Source organism: Mirounga leonina, unplaced genomic scaffold (genome assembly GCF_011800145.1).
Source record: "Mirounga leonina isolate KUSES-001 unplaced genomic scaffold, KU_Mleo_1.0 Mir_127, whole genome shotgun sequence".
In the NCBI taxonomy this organism is placed as follows: domain Eukaryota; kingdom Metazoa; phylum Chordata; class Mammalia; order Carnivora; family Phocidae; genus Mirounga; species Mirounga leonina.
In genome coordinates, this window is record NW_023270316.1 from 59629672 (window position 1) to 59648518 (window position 18847).

Below are 18847 nucleotides of genomic sequence, written 5' to 3' on the forward strand. Positions count from 1 at the left end.
AATGGAATAGTTTTCTTTATTTTTTTTCAGATGTTTCATTGTTAGTGTATAGGAATGCAACTGATTTCTGTGTGTTGATTTTATGTCCTGCAACTTCCCTGAATATGTTGATTAGTTCCAACAATGTTTTGGTTGAGTCTTAGGACTTTCTCTATACTAGATCATATCATCTGCAAATAATGATAATTTTATTTCTTCCTTTCTGATTTGGATTCCTTTTATTTCTTTGTCTTGCCTAATTGCTCTGGCTAGGATTTCCAGTACTATGTTGAATAAAAATGGTAAGAGGAGGCACCATTGTCTTGTTCCTGATCTTAGAGGAAAAGCTTTCAACCTTTCACTATTGAGTATGATGTTAGCTGTGGAATTGTATAATCCATATATGTTTCAGAATCAGTTTATCATTTTCCACCTGCAAAATCCTTTTAGATGACTCTCTTTTAAAGAGGTTTCCTGGAAGTTCCAACCAATGACTTATTACATCTCATTGGCTAGAACTATGTTACATGACCAATCCTAGCTACAAGAGTGACTGGAAAATGTAGTATTTTAAGCTGGACATATCACACTCTGAACAAAATTGAGATTTTCTTAGGATGAAAAAAGGAGAATGGACATTGTGTAGGCAACTAGCAAGTTCTAAGTTGCTAATTCTTCCAAAACTAATGGGGATAAGGGAAGAAGAGATGAAGTGATACCCTCCCTGTTTATGAAATGAGCAGAATTCCAGGGCTTTTGCTATCACAGCTGGAATCACATTGGTGCAGTGCAGCAGAATTGATGATTCCTATTATTCTCTTGTCTGCTAGGATTGGGCTGAACAAGAATGAAGGTCCCAGAAACTCCTCTGGTAAGACGATAGAGTTGCCCATGGTGGTTTCCATTGATAGTTAATAGGCCAAGAAGATTTCCTGCCATGCTGTCACTTTTGGTTTGATGGAGCTGGGATGGACCCAGAAAAGGTTCCATGGCATTCCAGCCCAATTCATCCACTGATAAAGGAAAATTATTAGTGTTGGAACAAAAGATTATAAAAATACTTGAAGAAATCAACCTTTATCCACATTGTCAGATACAACTTCATAAAACCAAACCTTTGAGATATTGGACTATCTTGCTTATATTTTTAGTAGGATGATTTTTAGTATTCCTTACCAACCCTAATTCACCCTTCCCACCCCACCTTTTAAGGTTGTTTGAAATTAGTGAACTTAGGAGCAAGGATTAGTATGCAGGGTAATCTGTGCCCTGAAAGAAAGAAAATGTGAGGTCATCTGTTCTCTACTTTGCTGGTTTTATCTATTCCCTCTAGACTGTAACCCAATCCAACAAAGAGTAAGGAGCCCATATTTGTATACTAAGATGCAGCCTTCCCATCTTTATTGAAAAGGACCAAGAATGAAAAAGCAAGCTGTGTTAGTCTGGTTTCTCTGGGAGGTAGACACTAAGATGGGATTAAATGTGCAAGAATTTTATTAGGGGGAATGCCCATGTGAGAAAAAATGGAGAGGGAGTTAGGCAGAGTCATTAGACTATGATGCAAGTCTTACAAGTGAAAGAGAGAAGGAAACTCTGTTGAGTAGAAGTGTCCTTGACCATTGTGTGGCCTAAGAAATGTTCAGGAAGGCCACTGGGGCATCCTTGACCCAATGTTGGCTGTCTGGGGAATCCTCTGTTTCCTGGGAACAAGACTGCCTGCCACACCTAGTCATTGGCTGGGAGTAGCCTGTGGCAAGTATGATCTTGGTACAGATGTGGCAGTGGATATTAGAGTGCAGTAACTAGAGACCTTGGTCAATTATATTCTCCATAGTTAGAAATCTGAAAGGCATAGTGTCATGGCAACCTCAAAACCTTAATTAGCTTTTGCTAGAAATTAAAGAGAGTACTAGATGCTCCTTTTGCAAAATATAGAAATCCAAGTTGACCTCTGTTGGCATGGATAACTTTAAGAAGGGAATGAAATAATGGTAAACCAAAAGAGAATGGATAACATATATTGAATGTTTCTAGAAGTATATAACATTAGAACTGAGTGGTTTATGAATTATTTTCTTTTTAAGTTCTGTTGCATCTTCTTGATTAGGTGTCATTAATAACTTTCTTAAAAATTTAAACAAAAACTTTTCAAGTAAGTTGCCTTCTTAGGTCCAAAAACATCTGCATTAGACATTTGGTGTGTAGTGACAGCAAAACAAATATAGGGCAGGATCTCTGACCTATGACTTCTTGACAGATTCACAGATGATCATGTTCTTGTTTTAAAAACAGGCAACCTAGACATATAAGCAACATATCAGATATCTGAGAATTGACTTTTTGCTAGTACTTTTTTTTTTATTTTTCACACTATCAAGTCCTAGAATGAGCAAGCACAAGAAAGCACTAAAACTAATGTCACTAAAACGTCACGGAAACAGGCATGAAACATCCGCAGCAAAAGGGCCTTCAAACCTGATTTATTCTTCTGTCTTCTCTCTAAATCACAATTTGTGCTGATAGGATGACCTAATTTATTTAAAAGTGAAATGGAGAAGCTGAACGAAAATTGAGTAAATGCCAGGTTTATATGTTGAACACCTCCATTAGCAGCAGGGCCATAGGCATGGGGGGGGGTGGGAGAAATGCAGCCAGAAACAAGATTTAGAGATGAGAAAGCTCATGAGATAATCTCACTTAACTCACCATTTTACTGCTTGAAAGGCTGGGAGAGAAGGGGAATATTCTAAGTAATCTATTTTCTGATTCTTTTTCCTTCTTTATTATAAATGATTTAGCTCATGGCTTTTCTGCTGTTTCCCTCAGGGAGATTGTCCTCAAAAAAAAAAAAAAAAAGTCAACAGTATCAGAAGTTTTCTTAGATGAATTTCATTTTTGCAGATAATTCTTTTATTGCATTAATCTCCCTAGAACAAACCTGAAATTCTTTTCCTCCTTGCATTCACTCTCCTGAGATACCTACCAACCATTATTCATCATTTTAGCCTTCCCTTTATCTGGCTGTGGCTCTTCTTGCCTTTCTGATGTGTGGGCACGTCAAATCCTTTGAGAGGATTTGTCACACATATGATTTTACCAATGGCTGTTGGTCTCTTCTTTTTTCACTTAGCTCTTGAGAGGTCCCACAGCCTGTGACTAAGTGACACATATTAGTGATCTCTTCCCAAAGAAATTTATTCAAAAGTAACAAAATTTCCTTGCCTGTTGGAATCACTTCCTGCAGCAATTTGAAGCTGTGAGCCCTAGCTATGTGAAATGGAAGATTAGACATCCCCATGGTCTACAAGGCTTGAAAATATTGCAGGATGTTTGGTAAACAAAAAAACAAAACAAAAAACAGTCTTGAGAACATCTTTGGCATGCAGGGGAAGTTCCAACACATTTCACAAGAGGAAAAAAAGTAATGCAGAGAAAGAGGAGTTTCAGTCTTCTCTGCTGATTACCCTTCCTAGAACTCTGCCTGCCGTCCCTCCAAGGAGGTTAGCAAGGGCAGCTGGTTGCAAGGCCGCAGCTGTTCTTAATTGTTGATTTTAGCTTTGCAGTGGTCCCAGGTGGAAGAGGATGCCATATCTGCCCCCTGAAATGGACTTACAGGTGTTTGAGAAATGTTTTCTTTCCTACGGGTTACTTGACACTGTAACAGACAAGCTATTATGATATACTGGCTGATGTCAGGAGACCTGGGTTTAATAGTCCCTACTTTCTCCTCCCTCCGATGTATAGACTTGCTAAAAAAAGATCTCCTTTCTGTGCATTTCCCAGTCATTCTCCTTTCCATGATCTCTGCAAATGGGCAGTATACATCGACAGCAAAAGAGAACATCAGGTATAAGAACTTTATGAACGTGCTCAAAGCAGGCCCTCTTTAAAATGGGTTCCAAATTGAAAGGCCATTTTTTTTTTTAAATGAGTGTATTAGAAATTGGCTTTTTAAAAAAGCAAATAAAAATGCTACTTGAGTAAAAATAATGAAATCTGGTTTTATTTATTTGTTTTCTAAGAATGAATGTACTAGAACTTGGGTTCTAAATTAGGGCTGGGCATGCATTTGTGTTTGTTCTGAGGATGTAATGATGAGGTTTAATTAGTGGGCTGTGGATGTCACATGTGTCATACTGAATGCATTAATCTGAATATATTGATACTAGCCCCGGACTCGTGCCTCCTCCTCTCCCCCCGCCACTCAGGTTTTGGGCGGCTGGGGCTCCTTCCTTGGACCCCATGCCTGCTCTGACCCAGTTCTGACCAATCTCCCATACCTCTCCTGAAAGCCCACTTCTAGACTATGCTCTGAGACCAGCACCTAGGCATCCCTGATCCTGTGTCTACCCTGGTGTGCACCCATTTAGGTCTGAGTGGTGGCTATATTTGGAGGTGGAAGGAGGGTGTGCAGAGCCTGCACATGCTGGCTGGAGTGTCCACATGCATTTAATCAGTGCTCTGCAGGTGAGCAAAGAAAGGGCCACCTAAGCCTGGTCTCCATATGTGTTTTTGCCTGGATATTACAAATATTAGGGATGGGCCTCTCCTACTGGCTGGTGTAATACTTCAAAAAAGATAATGAACATGAGTTTTAATTTAAAAAAGTAGATTATTTCTCACTCATTTTAAATCTAAAGGCAAGTGTACAGGAAATTAGTCTCAATGGAAACAGAGAGTGAAACTGACCACTTTGGTTCCCCCTTTTAAGATATGTGAATTGCCTCTCTCAGCAGAGGATGCATTTATTCAGATGTTAATTTGAATGTTTGAAAGTTATTGATATTTTAGTAAAGTACCTTTGAAGAATCAACAGTAACGTTTTGTTTCAGTACAATAAATGTTGAACAGTATTTTAAAAACCAGCAAATTATGTCAGGATCTTGAGGGCTGTTGGGGCTCAGGATTAATATAATAAGCATAACCACAACTCTGAACTATATTAGTTCAATTAAAGACCTGGGCTATTCAACCAAATAAAAGGCTCCACAAATTTTTTATAGTGCCCAGCCTAGTAAGGGCTCTGGAAGTATTTACTGTATTTTAAAAATTGACTTAATGTTTGGTCATGGTAGCTCATCTAATAGTCCCAAGATAGAGTCAGGCTAAATCTCTTGATGTTTCAATGGCACTGAAAGCCAACCCTAGCTTCCAAAGCCACTGGTTCTGATGATTTGTCAGATACTTTAGTGTGAGAAAGTGGAGCTAACTTTTTCATTTACAGTGAAAGTAGATGCAAGAATGTACTCAAATCAGTGCAGTTTGACTCACATCCAGAAAACTGGCCCACTTCAGTCTCAGCTTCCTAATGGTGTCAGTCCATTTGTTGGACATTGTCCCTTTCATCTTTGGTGCAGTGGTTTGAACTGGCCTCAGTTGAATAATGCATGACAAAAAACAAAAAACAAAAACAAAAGCAAAACCCCAACAAGCATGATGATTTCTGTTAGATTCTTTCCAGGAGGGTATATTATCTTTCTGTGATTGTAGATGAGTTCGAGAGTGTGTGAATAGAGGAGGAGTTATGTAGTCAGAAGACTGAAAGGTCTCTTGTGACTTTACCTTAAAGCATTGTGGGATTTCCCCTCTAATCTTATTTCCCTACTTTGAATACCCTAATTTGTATTTTATTTGTTCTGTTCCTAAATGGCCTTAAATCTCAGTGTTTTTCAAATTGTGAATCTTGACCCATTAGTGGTTGTTAAATTAAATTAGTGGGTGGGAGCAACACTGAAAAATAAAATAGAATGAAACAGAGTAGAAATTATCAGAGCACATCTTAGGCCCCAGAAAGGAATTGTTCCATGGCAAAACTTTTCTTTCAGTTGTGTGTGTATGAGACAGTACTGAAAATTGCTGTAAAATACATTCTTTGCATGGGTTATAATTATGAGAAAACTGTGAAAAAGCACTGACTTAAGGCAAATGGTTTGAGAGTGGATTTTAGGCATGTGATAGGCATTAGGAGTGAGAAGTATAGGGGCAGGAGAACTTCTGTGAATAACTTCCACCACTCTGTATAGGCAGCTGGCCTCTCACTTAGCCTACTCATTAAGGTTATACCTTTTGATGTTGTTCTTTTATACTTGCTTGTAGAGGACCATCTTCAAGTCAAAATATTCTTGGGTGAAAATTAGTTTTGAGCTTGTAAGGTGCTTTTGTCCATGGTCTCCCACTTGATTGTGGATTCTAGATTCTAGATGCTAGCTTCATCCCAGTAAAGAGGCCAGGTTCAACTCTCTGCCTCTAAGGAGCCTCCAGCAGGATATTCTCTTCCCTGTTTTGATGATTCAGTGTTCATATGGCTACTGCCTTGAAGGGGGTGCACTTAACTTTTGAAGGTATGTTGCTATTATTTGGCCTAAGTAAGGTATTACTGGCCATATGACATCTCCAGTAGTGAAGGGTTGATATTAGAAGGGAGTGAAGCAAGCAGGTGGCACTGGCTCTCAAGAATAAAGGTAACAAGTTGAAGAAGATGGCTCCTGGATGGTAGGCAGTTACACGGAGGCAGGGATGGCCCAGTATCTTATTGCTTACCGGTTCATAGAATATTCCACTGAGGATCACAGACAGACTCAGGCAGCCTGTTACTTTTCAAAGGGACTGTTTTTGGTAGTGTTATTCCACCACCATTCCAGGGGCCCAAGTATTTCATTCTGGAATTGCTAACAATTCCATTCACTCCAAATCAATTGCAGTTTATTACAAGCCTACTAGTACTTTTCCCCTGGGGAAGCATTAGAGACAGGGTAGAATGCTTGGATGAAAAGATGGGGGTTTACCTCTTGAGCATTTAATTAGTGGAATCTATTTTCAAGCCTCTTCCATCAAGTAACACCAGCTGATGCCAAGGAGAATGGGAGTCATGTTGGCTTTGTTGTCTCTACTGAAGGCTCCTCGTATTCACCAAAAAAGTCCTTGGAGAAATCTCAAGCCCAGAAGGAGTTAAACTGTGTGTCTGCACAGTGCGGCTTTGTTCTGGCAACATCCCATCAGTTTAGGTCATTTCTGATGACTTCACTCTCCTGGTGACATCAGCTTCTAATCTCCTGAAGGTGAATTCATGTGCGATTGCTTCAAAATACTCACTCCCTGAGTTCCAGGCCATTCCCGTTGATATATAGACAGAGCTTGTCTTTCCCAGGCCATAGTCTTGTCTGTACACTGCATTTGTGCTTACCGTATCATATTACTGTGTGGACATTATGTCACTAACTGGCACAGCTCAGCTCAAAAATGAAATGCGTTTGTTGCAAGCAAAAACCCAAAAGCTAACACCAACTCTCCTGCATCCTACCCCAGGTATAAATGAAAAGATTAGAAGGATGTCTCCACTATATTTTGGGTTGATATTCTAATTATTCTCTCTCTCTGCTCTCTTTATGTGGCCTGAGTATTGATAGTATCTTTCTCATAGTTTGCGGTCCATTATACCCTCTAACTCTCAAAAATGTTTGGTTACTGATGGTATGAATTAAATCTAAGACTTTGAAATAACTTAGGTTAGCCTTGTTCTGAAATACCAGTTCTGTGAATGAAAGTAACCCACTTACCTTCTAAAACCATTTCCTATACTTTGCCTTTCAAATGTCATAAAAACATAAAGGGTGGGTAGGAATGCAGCTCAGGCTTATAGGGTGAGTGCCCAGAGTTGGCTTTGACCAAGATGGTGGTGGTGTGCCCTTGCCCAAAGCTGACAGGGGTGTGGATGCCTCTTGGTATTGTGGGACATGGACTGGAAGGGTCCTTGGAGCTTGTCTAGTCTCATAGATGTAAGCACATTTTATACACCTTACGCCCTTTTCCTATTATGCACAGGCAGCGGTGACACCCAGTTATGTCACCAGGGATTCAGAATGTCACAGTACCTCCCTGAGCCCTGTTGTTCTCCCATAGCTCCCACCCCTGAGGGGAGGGAATGTGTTGTACTTGGGGACCTATGTCTTCGGCTGGGACCTGAGCCAAGATGGGGCTCAGAGGACAGGAGCTCCTCTGCAGAGAAGCAGAGTCCTTATACCATTTCCAGGATCCTGTACATCCATTTCTTCTTCTGATTAATGGCTCTTGGCATTCAACCGTAGCTTCTGGTGGACAGAACCAGTAGGGTACACACTGGGGTTTAAAATCATGTCAGGGAAGTTTCATACTAACACAGTATTTGTAAGAGGAGAGACTGGTGTTTAAACAAACCAATACAATGCCACTCTCACTGTTTATTGTATTTCATATTGAAGGGAAAGAAAGCAAAGAATAGAGCTATTCACCCTTACAAGAGTAGCAGTGCAGTTTTTAAATAGTCATGACCATGTATATTCAGTTTTGGGGTCAGCCTACAGACTATAGGAGTACTGAAAATAGACTCTTTTTACCCCTTCCTCTTCACAAAATAAATGTAGAGGATTTTTTGAGGAAGGAAATAAAGCCACTGGATGACTTGCAAATATATTTTTAAATGCAGGGATGGTTAGGCTTTCTGAGTTTCAGATCTGTTTTAGTTGAGGATGGGGGTGGGGGTGGGAGATTGGCTGCAGCAGAGGAAACTGGTGGAATCTTAGTCCAAGATGCTGGCACTATTACCATTCACATCTGCTCAGGATATATGAAGATATCAGATTTTTTAAAGGCCTAATATAAAGGAAACTAACTTTCTTTCTCCTTTTGCTGCATCTCCAAAGAACTAGAAATATTAAAGAAGCCTCTTTACAAACACTTTGTCAAGGTCATTCTCTTCCTCAGTGCATACAGAGAAAAAAGTAGAAGAGAGAATAAAGAAAAGAGCCTCTCACAACCTAATTAAAATAAGTGAAAAATAAAAAAAATCTTCTCTTGTGCCCCAATTTTTACTTATTCTCTTCTGACAGCATAACTATTTACACACACAAACACACACTTTATAATGCACATGCTTTATACACGCCCATATTTATGCCCTTCCCCCCAAATAAAGAAGGCCTCCTGAGGAATTGGAATTTCCCATTTCCCTGCTCCCTGAAAGCTCCTTGAGAATAAGAAGGTGGAACCTTCTTATTTGGCTGAGAAGACTGAAGGAACTCCCCTTTTCTAGCAGTAAAATGCCTCACGTGGACAGTAGGGCCATAGTCTCACTTGGGGATAAAAAGGAGTGGTGGACATCTGCCTATTTGGGTGGGGAGGAGGGTGGTTGTAATAAGAAGCCAGCAGTTCATGTGCCCTGTGTCTTTCCCCCACTCACTGTTGGGATGGTCCCTGGAGAGGGAGTGCTTTCCTTCCGTTTCTGAGGAGACAGAGAGATGTTTGCCTTTACAGTTGGAGAAGAAGGGATGACAGTGTCTGTAGCAAAGGTCGGTAGTTTGTGCATTGTATCATTATGTTGTTTGCATTTATTCCTGCTTTTTGCAAACTAGCCTTTGATGAGCATGCCTTGCTATCCGTTTGCTGAGTACTTTTCCTCAGGGTGCGACTGCTAAACCACCCAGGCTGTCCATGGTCTCACCAACTCCCCGCACCCCCCAGTGGGAAAATCCTCACCCTCCCTACCTCCCTCTTGGAGTCTTCTGCGTAAATTAGGCTAATGCCAAGCTCATGCCATGCTCAGGACTAGCAGCGTCATCACACTAAGATGCAGACTCGGGAAGATGCTGGTGGCTGGAGGTATAGAGGAGAGGAAGCCTGCCCCACAAAGCTGAGGTGCACGTGTACATCCACCGAAGGATGTGTTGGAAGCGTGTGTGTCAGCCAACCCTTCACTGAGGCTCTGCCATCTACTGCCTGTGTTATCCAGAGCAAGAACCATAGCTCCACACAAGATGTTTTATCATTTGTCCTGGAATTCTGGCTCTGAAGGGAAAAAGTTCTTGCTGGAGCCATGAACACCTGCAGCCAATGGGATGATAGACAGTGATATAGCTGCACTCACCAAGTATTGGTTTAATTAATAAAAGAACTAATTTGATGAAAAAGTGTTTTGAGGAATCTTCCCTATCTAGAGGGCCAGATGAGGGGCTCTGGATAATGAGTGTACAGGCATTGCCTGATCTGCCCCATCACACCAAGTTCCTTTGAGTATGTGATCTGGTCTGAGTTAGACACATTATCTGATGTGACATTCCCACCTAGGACCAGCCACCTCAAGAGGACCTCATGTTAGCCCTGGTGGTCACCAAAGCCTGTAGGCTCCCGGGGGCACTTAGGTCTCAGTATGGCACCTTCACCTTTGTATCCTGTGCCTAGAGCAGAGCCTGGCATACACAGGGAACTGCTTATGGGTTGAATTGTTGGAAATCAACTAAAAATTTGCTATCCAAAATAAACCCCAAACATGAAAACAGAGGCTATAGATAAATCATTAAGTTTCAGCGATCTCAGGGATGCAAAGCATATAGTTTTTTGAAAGGACCCATCTTGATATTCATACCCAAGTCCACCTGTTTTCTTCCATTGGATGTTTCAATAGCGTGGTCATGGAGAGGGCTTCCAAAAAGGGCTAAATCTGAGAGTAGGGATCCACAACGTTTCTCCAAAATGAGGGAATCTTAACATAGTATCTTGCTGGTCTGTTTAACCTTTAGTTAAGGAATTCAAGGAGATACCTTCCATAGAGATGGCTTCTCAGGTGATCTTTTTCCTGTAATATCCTCACCTTGCTTTTTAACAAAAAAGCAGTAGCACGTGTTCATTTACGCCACACAATTATTAATGTTGTTTATTCCCTCCCCCAAGCCCCTGGCTCCCTCATCCCCACCCCTGCCACCCTGCACTGCATTGGGATTGCTCCATGAGGACAGCGATCCTGGCTGACTTGTTCACCACTGAGCTTCAACCTCAGCACCTTGCCCAACACCTGGGTAATAGATGATGCTTAATATTATTGTGCTTAATGAATGAATTAGTAGGAATGAATGATGACTAGGGGAACTACAGTGGTTCCTGCCCTGGCTTGGTTTATCGCACTAGATCCTGACAACTCTAGGCACATGTGAAAAAACAATTTAAAGTCAGTTCTCTGGTGGATCTAGTTTTGGCAGTGGGTGACTGGTGTTTGGCCAACAGCTTCTCATTGTAGGCATTACTCATACATAAGCCATAGAAGACTGCCCAGAGAAGTCTGGTTTTGTTGTTGTTGTTGTTGATTTAGCATTGTAAAAATTGTGGAATATTGCATACATAAAAACTGCATATGACAAGTATGTATAGCTTAATAATACATCATAAATCAAATAATTGTAGAACTACTACCCAGGAAATAGAGCATCACCAGCTTCCAGGAAGCCCCCTTCATGTCCCTCCCCAATCACCAATTCCTTTCTCCCCACAAAGGTAACTACTACCCCAACTTTTATTTTAAAATATCCTTATTTTTCTTTGTTTTACCACTTGAAAATGTTAGTGTTCCCAGATGCTAAGATTTAGTTTGGTTTATTTTTTTTGGACACTATATAAGTAAAGCCACATAGTGTGTGTTTTTATTTTGTCTGCCTTCTTTGGTACACTATTACTTTTTGGGAGTCATCCATGTTGTTGTGAGTAGATGTAGTTTATTTCTTATTACTGTGTTGTATTCCATTATAATATAAATATACCATAATTTATTTATCTACTCTACTGTTGGACTTTTTTGATGTTTGCCTAGGACAAATAATATTTCTATATATTTTGGTGGAATTGAGGTGCCATAGGACATGAGTATCTTCAGTGTTACTAGATAATGCCAACCTGTTTTCCAAAATGGTTGTACTCAGTTTTTTCCCCATCAGACATATAGAGAGTTCCCATTGGCTTGCATCTTTGCCAGTATTGATGTAGTCAGTCTTTTTTAAGTTTAGCCATTCCGGTTTTCATTGTGGTTTTATTTTCCATTCTCTGATTACCTGTTACCTATGCAGTGGAGTATCTTTTCTTATGTAAGTTAACATCTGGATATTAAATTTTAGAGGTGCCTTTTCAAGTTTCTTCCTCATTTTTTTTCATACTGGGTTGTTTGTCCTTTTTCTTTTTTTTAAAAGATTTTATTTATTTATTTATCTGAGAGAGAGGGCGAGTAAGTGAGGACAAATCAGGGGAGGGGCAGAGGGAGAGAGAGAATCTCAAGCAGACTCTGCACCGGGCACGGAGCCCGACGCAGTGCTCAATCTCATGACCCTGAGGTCACACCTGTGCCAAAATCAAGAGTTGGTCGCTTAACTGGCTGCACCACCCAGGCGCCCATTTGTCTTTTTCTTATTGATTTGTAGGAGTTGTTTAAGTATCCTAGATATGAGCCATTTGTTGGGTATATATGCAAATATCTTCTTGTACTATTTGATTTCTTAATGGTATCTTTCAATGAATAGAAATTCTTAATTTTAGTGGAGTCAATTTGATCTGTCTTTCATCTGTTAATGCCTTTTGTGTTCTGTTTAAGATATCTTTCTCTACCCAGAGATTATGAATATATTTATCAATATTATATTCTAAAAGGTTATTGTTTTATCTTTTTTGTTTGATCTATAGTCCACCTGGAATTGATTTTTGTGTATAGAGTGAGAAAGGGGGTTGAATTTTAACTTTTTTTCCATATTGATATTCTATTGCACCATTTTTGTCATAAATCTTTCTGGACTATTCTATTTCATTAGTCTATTTGTCTATTTTTAGGCTAATTTTACAGTGCTTTATTTACTGTGCTTTTTAGTTAGTCTTGATGTCGAGTAGATGGAGTCTTCCAAAATTATTTTTTAAAAACAATATCTTAACTATTACAGGCTTTTGCATTTATATGTTAAGTATTGGAATCAGCTTATCAAATCTTTCCTCTTCATCTTCAAAGTTGAGATATTGATGGGGATTTCATAGAATCTATAGATCAATCTAGAGAGAACTCATCTCTTTACTATCAAGTCTTCAAATCTAAGAACAAGTTCTCTGTTTTTTTTTAGACCTTTATTTTTCTCAACAATATTTGGGTTTTCTGAGTTATTTTTTATATATCGTGTAAGTTATGTAATGAAGTTAATTTTTGCATCTAGACATCCAATTGTTCCTTTTCACCGTTTGTTAAAAGGCTATTGTTTTTCCATTGAATTGACTTTGTACCTTTGTTGAAAATCAGTTGTCAGTGTATGTTTGCATCTATTTCTGGACCTTCTCTTCTATTCCAGTGATCTATCTGTCATCTTTATGCCTATACCACACTATGTTGTTTACTAAAATTTTATAAGTCTTAAAATCAAGTAGTGTAAATCCTCCAACTTTGTTCTTATTTTTTGAAAATTTTCTAGCTACCCAGGTCCTTTGCATTTCCATATGAATTTTAGAAGCAGTTGTTACTTTCTACAAAAGTGCCTACTGAGATTTTGATTGGGATTGTGTGTTGCATCTATAGATCAGCTTAGCAAAATTTGACATCTTAAAAATACTGAGTACTCCAATTCATGAACAAGATATAGTTCTCCATTCATTTTGACCTTCTTAAATTCTCTCAGCAATGTTTTGTTATTTTTCTAAGGTTTTCATATTTTTTTATGTTACTGTGCATATTTTTAAAATTTCATGTTCTGATTATTCATTGCTTGTATGTAGAAACATGATTAATTCTTATATATTGATATTATAATACTGCAACATTGCTGTATTAGTTAGCTCATTATTACTTCTAGTACCTTCTTTGTACATTCCATCAGATCTCCACCCAGATGATCATGTCATCTTCTTTTTACTTCTCTCTTTCCAATCTTTATGCCTTTAATTTCTCATTTTTATCTTATTGCACTGGTTATAACCTTCAGTATAGTGTTGAATAAAAGAAGTGAAAGTAGATATTCTTGATCTTAGAGGAAAGGAATCCACACTATTAAGTGGAATGTTGACTCTAGGATTTTTGTAAAGATCCTGTGTCCATTTGAGGAAGTTCCTTTCTATTCCTAGTTTTCCTGGGAGTTTTTATAAGAATCAAGGTTGGACTTTGTCATATACTTTTTATAGATGTATTGAAATGATACATGGTTTTTCTTTTTTTTATTTGTTGATATGGTAAATTACATTGTTTGATTTTTGAATGTTAAATCAGCCTTGTATTCCTGGCACAAACCCTACTTGGTTATGATGTTTTATCCTTTTTACCTATTGTTGAATCTGATTCACCAAAACTGTGTTTAGAATTTTTGTATCTATATTAGGATATTGACTGTAGTTTTCTCGTAATGTCTTTGGTTTTGCTATCACTGTAATGATGACTTCAAAGAATAAGTTGGGAAATATCCCCTCTTCTTTAACTTTCTGGAAGAGTCTGTGTAGAAATAGTATTGTTTCTTCCTTAAATGTTCAGTTGAATTTACCAGTAAAGCCATTTGGGCCAGGGCTTATCTTTATAGAAGAGTTTTAACCACAAATTTAACTTTTTAAGAAACTATGGCAACTTTTCAGTAACTTATTTATTTTTGTTCGAGTTTTGGTGATTTGTGTTTTTCAAGGAGTTCATTCGTTTCACTTAAATTGTCAGATTGGCATAAGGTTTTTACTCTTCCTTCTTTTCCTTTTAATATCTGTTGTATCTGTAATGATGTTACTTCTCTCCTTGCTGATATTTATAATTTGTGTCTTCTTTTTTCCCCTTCTCAGTCTGGGTAGAGCTTTATCCATTTTATTGAACTTTCCAAAGAGCGAGCCTTTGGTTTCATTAATTTTCTCTATTGTTTTCCTTTTTACTATTTTATTGATTTCTCTTCTGATATTTTTCACTTGCTTACTTTAAGTTGGAGCTTTATGCTATTCATTTGATTTTTTTTCTAATGTAGGGATTAGGGCTATAGATTTCCCTTTAAATTATGCCTGTAACAGCATCTCATGCATTTTGATATATTACATATTAATTTTCATTCAGTTCAGATACTTTCTAATGTCCCTTTTGATTTTTGTTTTTGATCTATGGGTTACTTACACATATTTTATTTAGTTTCTTAATATCTGGGAGATAATTCTGTTATTTTCCAGAGATAATTCTATTATTGATTTCTAATTTAATTCTGGTGGTCAGAGAACATATTTTGTATGACTCATGTCTTTTCAAATTTGAGATTTTTTATAGCCAAGAATATGATCTATTTCAGGAATGGTCTGTATGAACTTGAAAAAAAATGTGTATTTGCTGTTTGGTGGATTGTTCCAGAAATATCAATTATATCAAGTTGGTTGATCGTGTTTTTCAAATGTATATCCTTACTGACTTTCCCTCTATTTAGTCAATTATTGAGAGAGTGTATTGAAATGTCTGACCATCATTGTAGATTGGTCTTTCCCTCTTTTTTTTCTGTATGCATTTTAAGTTCTGTCACTGAGTATATAAAAATTTAAGATTCCTATGTCCTACTGATTAATTGATTTGTCAGCTTTATCCCCCTCCAGATATTCCTTTCTCTAAAATTTACTTTGTCAGATATTAACATAGCCACTCCAGTTTTTAAAAAATTTGTGTTAGCTTGATAGATCTTCTTCTAGCATTTTAACTTGTAATCTATTTGTGACTTTGTGTATAAAGTGTGGTTCTTTTTGGCAGCATATAGCTGGATCTTGCTTTTTGAAATCAAATCTGGAAATCTGTGCCTGTTAATTGGAATATTTAGACCATATATATAACTATTGATATAGTTAGGTTGAAATCTACCACTTTGCTCTTTGTCTTCTATCTGTCCCATTTCTTCTATGTTCCCCTTCTCTTCTTTCATTGTTATTATTTGTTGTTGTTTTTTGATCGAATTTTTTTTCTTTAGAGAGAGAGAAGGGGGGTGGGGGAGGAGCAAAGGGAGAGGGAGAGAGAGAGAAAAACACGGGGCACAATCTCATGACCCTAAGATCAGGACCTGAGCAGAAATCAAGAGTTGGATGCTTAACTGACTGAGCCACCCAGGCGCTCCAGATTTGAGTATTTTTTATGACTCCATTTATCTCCTTTTTGGTGTATTAGATACAATAATTCTTTTTCGTTATTTTCATAGTTTTTTTTAAGACTTTGGTATGCATTCTTAACACTGTCTATTTTTGAATGATATTATACCACTTCATGTGTAGCATTCTTCCATTTCTCCCCTCTTGGCCTTCATGGTATTGTTATCACACATTTTGCTTAATCATATATAAGCCTACCATATCTTATTATTTTTGTTTAAAGCATGAATTATGTTTTACAGGATTTAAACACTATTGGAAACATCTTACACATTGATCCATGTAGTTACTGTTAACCCTAACTCTAACCCTAACCCTAACCCTAGGTACTCTTCATTCCTTTGTGTAGATTCATATTTCCTTCTGCCTCAAGGACTTCCTTAACATTTTTGTAGTGTGAGTCTATTGGTGATAAATTTGTTCAGCTTTATGTGTCTGAAAATGTCTTTATTCTACCTTTGGGCTTTTTTTTTCTTTTTAAAGATTTATTTATTTATTTACTTACTTACTTTAAAGATTTTATTTATTTATTTGACAGAGAGAGACACAGCAAGAAAAAGGGAACAGAAGCAGAGGGAGTGGGAGAGGGAGAAGCAGACTCCCCGCCAAGCAGGGAACCTGATGCGGGGCTTGATCCCAGGATCCTGGGATCATGACCTAAGCTGAAGGCAGACACTTAATGACTGAGTCACCCAGGCGCCCCAATATTTATTTATTTTAGAGAGAGAGAGAGAGCATGAGCAGGAGGGGCAGAGGGAGAGGGAGAGAGAATCTTAAGCAGACTTTGCACTGAGCGTGGAGCCTGATGCAGGGCTCAATCTCACAATGCTGAGATCACAACCTGAGCCAAAACTGAGTCAGATGCTTAACTGATTATGCCACCTAGGCACCCCATCCTACCTTTGTTTTTGAAAAATATTTCCATTGGGCATAGAATTCTAATTTAATTCAGCTTTCTTTTATTTTTTCCTGCAACTTTATACCATTTGACTAACATCTCCCTGTTTTCCCCACACTCCTCAGCTCCTGGTCATAACCATTCTATTCTGTGCTTCTGTAAGTTTGACTTTTTTTTTTTTTTTTAAGAATCCATATATAAATGAGATCATGTAGTATTTGTCTTTCTCTGTCTGGCTTATTTCACTTCACATAATGTCCTCCAGGTTGATCCATGTTGGTGCAAATGGCAGAAATTCCTTCTTTCTCATGACTAAATAATATTCCTTTGTCTCCTATTTACCTGTTAATTTTCTCAGTCCAGTTATCAAAATCCAAACCCAAAGCATGCTTTTCTCTGACTTTTCTGCCACCAATTTTACTAACACCCTCATTTGTTCACTAAGGAATTTGGAAATCATATGAATCTTTTCTTAGCACGTTAACTTTATTCCTCACCTTACATGAAGACTGGATTTCCCATGATGGTGTTGCTTCTCCAGAAACTGATGCAAGTGGACAATACTCATAGTTTCTCTCAGGCTCACTTAGATCAATTAGTCAATCTTGAGTCATCCCTCCTTGGATTTGATTTTCATCAAGTCTGGAAAACATTTGAACCATTATTTCTTTGACGTTATTTTGGCATTATTTTTCCTTCTTCCTTTCTATGTCTTTCATTGGGGACTCCAGTTACCTGTATATTAGACAGTTTGAAGTTGTACTATAGTTTACTCTTAATTATTTTTAAACTCTTTTTTTTTTTAAAGATTTTGTTTATCTGACAGAGAGAGAGATAGCGAGAGCAGGAACACAAGCAGGGGGAGTGGGAGAGGGAGAAGCAGGCTTCCCGCCGAGCAGGGAGCCCGATGTGGGGCTCGATCCCAGGACCCTGGGGTCACGACCTGGGCCGAAGGCAGACGCTTAACGACTGAGCCACCCAGGCGCCCTAAACTCTTTTTTTCTAAGTGTTTTATTTCAGTGATATTTTCTTCTCCGTGTTTTATCTGCTGAATTTCTTCCAGTGTAGTTTTCATCTCTAGAAGTTTGACTTTTTAAAATATATTTTGTTTCTATTTAACTTTTTGAATTTATGGAATATACTTATTCTTTTAAAAGCTGTTGTCTGTTAATTTTAACATCTGTGTCAGTTTGGGGTTGGTTGATTTTTTTCCTCAATACTTTCCTGTTTCTTTGCATGCCTTTTTTTTTTAAAAAAAAAGGGCTTGTTAGCATTTAATGAAACTCCCACTGCGTGCCTTCAAGCTACCAGGACACAGGGCACCACCCCCCCCACCCCCGGCCCCATACCCATAATCTTCTCTTTAGCTCTTCCACTGAAGAGTTTGGTCTTCATGATGACAAGCTGTTTGGGGAGTTGTCCTTTCCCCCAAACTTTGAAATAGCCTGATTGTACCACATCAATGATAGGAACAGCTCCAGTCTTGGTTTTTTTTTTTTAAAGATTTTATTTATTTATTTGGCACACAGAGAAAGCACAAGTGGGCAGAGAAGCAGGCAGAGAGAGAGGCAGAAGCAGGCTCCTCGCTGAGCAGGGAGCCCGATGCGGGACTCGATCCCGGGACTCCAGGATCATGACCTGAGCCGAAGGCAGTCGCTTAACCAACTGAGCCACCCAGGCGCCCTCCAGTCTTGTTTTTGGCAGCATTTACCTGTGTCTGCTTACTGACCAAGGTCCATAGTTTATCCAGGTTAACATTTGGGCAGAAGCTCTGGTTCCTCTTTAAGTGGTGATGCCTCATACCCACTTTTCCAGAATAATCTGGGTGATATTTCTGGAAGTTGATCTTGTGATGATGCATGCTGCTAGCATCTCCCAGGCCTTCTGGGTGCTTCCAGTGCTTGCTGATGTGGCCTTGGCCTTGGCTCATGTGGCCTTCAAATTTTCAGGTCTTCTTCAGTCTGGGTGGCATGTTGGCAGCCCAGATGAAAGAGCATGCCCAGTATTTTTTGATAGAATATAAGACATTATAAATTTTCCACTGCTGGGTTCTGACTGTGTTTTTTTTTT

General features: G+C 38.6%; 1 pseudogene; it reads right to left on the bottom strand.

Annotated features, from left to right (window-relative positions):
- Window positions 1-753: 753 nt before the first annotated feature.
- On the bottom strand, window positions 754-18749 carry LOC118009687 (annotated as a pseudogene).
- Window positions 18750-18847: the final 98 nt, after the last annotated feature.